A 3,670-nucleotide genomic window follows, 5' to 3' on the forward strand; every position below is an offset into this window, starting at 1 on the left:
ACTGAATTCCTGTATGAGTTCTAGCAGTTTTGAAGTGGAGTCTTTAGGGTTTTCCACATAAAAGATCATATCATCTGCAAGGAGTTAGAATTTGACTTCTTTTTTGCTGATTCAGATGACTTTTATTTCTTTTTGTTGTTTGATTGCTGAGGTTAGGACTTTTAGTACTATGTTGAATAGCAGTGGTGATAGTGAACAGCCCTGACCTGATAGTGTCCCTGACCTTAGGGGAAAAGCTTTCAGTTTTTCCCCATTGAGAACAATATTTGCTGTGGATTTTCATAGATGGCTTTATGATATTGAGGTACGTACCCTCTATCCCTACACTATGAAGAGTTTTGATCAAGAAAGCATACTGTACTTTATCAAATGCTTTTTTAGCATCTATTGAGAGCATCATATGGTTCTTGTTTCTCTTTTATTAATGTATTATATCACATTGATTGATTTGCAGATGTTAAACCAACTTTGCAGTCCAGGAATGAATCTTACTTGGTTGTGGTGAATAATCCTTTTAATGTACTATTGGATACTACAGGCGAGTGTTTTGGTGAGAATTTTTGCATCCATGTTCATCAAGGATATAGGTCTGTAATTCTTCATTTGATGGGCTCTTTGGTTTTGGAATCAAGGTAATGCTAGCCTCATAAAATGAGTTTGGAAGTTTTCCTTCCATTTCTAATTTTTGGGATAGTTAATACTAGGTATTAATTCTTCTATAAATGTTTGGGAGAGGGGTGCCTGGGTAGCTCAGTGAGTTAAGCCTCTGCCTTCAGCTCAGGTCATGATCTCAGGGTCCTGGGATTGAGCCCCAAATCAGGCTCTCTGCTCAGCGGGAAGCCTACTTCCCCCTCTCTCTGCCTGCCTCTCTGCCTACTTGTGATATCTCTCTCTCTCTCCCTGTTAAATAAATAAATAAAATCTTTTAAAAAAATGTTGATAGAATTCCCCTGAGAAGCTGTCTGGCCCTGGGCTCTTATTTTTTGGGAGGTTTTTGATGACTGCTTCAGTCTCCTTACTGATTATGGGTCTGTTCAGGTTTTTTGTTTCTTTCTAGTTCAGTTTAGGTAGTTTATATGTCTCTAGGAATGCATCCATTTCTTCCAGTTTGTCAAATTTGCTGGTGTACAGTTGCTCATAGTATGTTCTTATAATTGCTTGTATTTCTTTGGTGTTGGTTGTGCTCTCTCCTCTTTCATTCATGATTTTATTTATTTGGGTCCTTTCTCTTTTCTTTTTGATAAGTCTAGCCCAGGGTTTATGAGTCTTATTAATTCTTTCAAAGAAGCAGCTCCTAGTTTTGTTGACTTGCTCTACTGTTCTTTTGGTTTCTATTTCATTGATTTCTGCTCTGCTCTTCATTATCTTTCTTCTTCTGCTGGGTTTATGTTTTCTTTGCTGTTCTTTCTTCAGCTGCTTTAGGTGTACTTGAGACCTTTCTTGTTTCTTGAGAAAATCTCATATTGCTATATATTTTCCTCTCAGGACTGCCTTTGCTGTGTCCCAAAGATTTTGAACAGTTCTGTTTTAATTTTCATGTATTTCCATGAGTTTTTAAAATTCTTTAATTTCCTGGTTGACCCATTCATTCTTTAGTAGGATGCTCTTCAGCCTCCATGTATTTGAGTTCTTTCTATCTTTCCTCTTGTGGTTGGGTTCTAGTTTCAAAGCATTGTAGTTTGAAAATATGCAGGGGATGATCCCAATCTTTTGGTATTCATTAAGACCTAATTTGTCACCCAGGATGTGATCTATTCTGGAGAATGGTGCTGTTGCACTAGAGAAGAATGTGCATTCTGTTGTTTTGGGATGGAATGTTCTGAATATATCTGTCCATCTGGTCCAGTGTGTCATTTTAAACCTTTATTCTCTTGTTGATCTTTTCTTAGATGATCTGTCCATTTCAGTGAGGGGGATTGTTAAAGTCCCCTACTATTATTATTGATGTGTTTCTTTGATTTTGTTATTAATTGGTTTATATAATTGGTTGCTCCCAAGTTAGGGGCATAGATATTTAATATTGTTATATCTTCTTGTTGGACAGACATTTTGAGTATGATATAGTGTCCTTCCTCATCTCTTATTACAGTATTTGGCTTAAAATCTAATTGATCTGATATAAGGATTGCCACCCCAGCTTTCTTTTGCTGTCCATTAGCATGGCAAATTGTTATCCACCCCCTCACTTTAAATCTGGAAGTGTCTTTGGGTCTAAAATGAGTTTCTTGACAGAATATTGATGGGTCTTGTTTTTTTATCCATTCTTATACCCTCTGTCTTTTGATTGGGGCATTTAGCCCATTTACATTCAGGGTAACTATTAAAAGATATGAATTTAGTGCCATTGTATTGCCTGTAAGACGACTGTTACTTTATATTGTTTTTGTTACTTTCTGGTCTGTTCCTTTTAGGCTCTCTCTTTGCATAGAGGACCCTTTTCAATATTTACTGTAGGGCTGGTTTGGTGTTTGCAAATTCTTTTAGTTTTTGTTTGTCCTCGAAGCTTTTTATCTCTCCTTCTATTTTCAATTATAGACTACCTGGATATAGTATTCTTCATATTTTTCTCATTTAGTACTCTGAATATATAATGCCAGTCCTTTCTGGCCTGTCAGGTCTCTGTGGATAGGTCTGCTGCCAATTTAATATGTCTACCATTGTATGTTACATACTTCTTGTCCCAAGCTGCTTTCAGGATTTTCTCTTTGTCACTGAGACTTGCATGTTTTACTCTTAGATGATGGGGTGTGGACCTATTTTTATTGATTTTGAGGGGGGTTCACTATGCTCCTGGAGTTTGATGTTTGTTCCCTTCACCAAATTAGGGAAATTATCTGCTATAGTTCAATCCAATATACCTTCTGTCCCTCTCTCTCTTTCTTCTTCTTCTGGAATCCCAATTGTTCTATTGTTTCATCATATGGTATCTCTTATCTCTCAAATTCTCACCTTGTGGTCCAGTAGTTGTTTATCTTTCTTTTTCTCAGCTTCTTTATTCTCTATCATTTGGTCTTTTATATCACTAATTCTCTCTTCTGCCTCATTTATCCTAGCAGTAAGAGCCTCCATTTTTTATTATACCTTATTAATATCTTTTAGATTACAACTCGGTTAGATTTTAGTTCTTTTATTTCTCCAGAAAGGGATTCTCTAGTATCTTCCAAGCTTTTTTTGAGTCCAATTAACACCTTGATAATCATCATTCTGAACTCTAGTTCTGACATCTTACTAATGTCCATATTGATTAGGTCCCTAGCCATTAGTACTGCCTCTTGTTATTTAATTTAATTTTTTTTTTGAGGTGAGGTTTTCAGCCTTTTAATTTTTCCAGATAAGAATAGATGAATGAGAGAACAAAATGCTAAAAGGGTAGCAACAACTCCAGAAAAATAACCAAATTGGAAGAGACCCCAAACCAGGGGGAGAATAGAACAGAGCCACACACTTGATTTTGGGTCTATTTTGGTCTGTTAGAAGAAGCAGTCTCCAAATATTTTAAAGAAAGGAAAACTTATACCTATACAAAAATAAGAGTAAACACAATAAAGGTAAGGAATATGACTGTAAAGATGAAAATTTTAAAAAGATTCTAAAAAAGGAATTGATAAGATAAGAAGTTGGTTGAAGAAAAAGAAAAAAAAAGAGGAAAGAATGTGATCAGGCTGGAGAC

The sequence above is a fragment of the Mustela lutreola genome, chromosome 3 (genome assembly GCF_030435805.1).
Source record: "Mustela lutreola isolate mMusLut2 chromosome 3, mMusLut2.pri, whole genome shotgun sequence".
NCBI classification, from domain to species: domain Eukaryota; kingdom Metazoa; phylum Chordata; class Mammalia; order Carnivora; family Mustelidae; genus Mustela; species Mustela lutreola.